Below are 273 nucleotides of genomic sequence, written 5' to 3' on the forward strand. Positions count from 1 at the left end.
CCTAGGTAGAATGCCATGGCGTCATAGCTCACAGCAACCTCCAACTCAGGCTCAAGTAATCCTCTTGCCTCAGTTTTTCTATTTATAGTAGAGACGGGGTCTTGCTTTTTGCTCAGGCTGGTCTCCAACTCATGAGCTCAAGCAATCCACCCACCTGGGCATCCCAGAGTGCTAGGATTACAGGTGTGAGCCGCTGCGCCTAGCCAGACTTTCCAATAGATTGAAGAGCAATTTGACTTTGGTAAATGTTTTCTTTTCTTTCTTTTTTTTTTT

Source organism: Otolemur garnettii, unplaced genomic scaffold (genome assembly GCF_000181295.1).
Source record: "Otolemur garnettii isolate 467f Iridium unplaced genomic scaffold, OtoGar3 scaffold00067, whole genome shotgun sequence".
Taxonomy (NCBI): domain Eukaryota; kingdom Metazoa; phylum Chordata; class Mammalia; order Primates; family Galagidae; genus Otolemur; species Otolemur garnettii.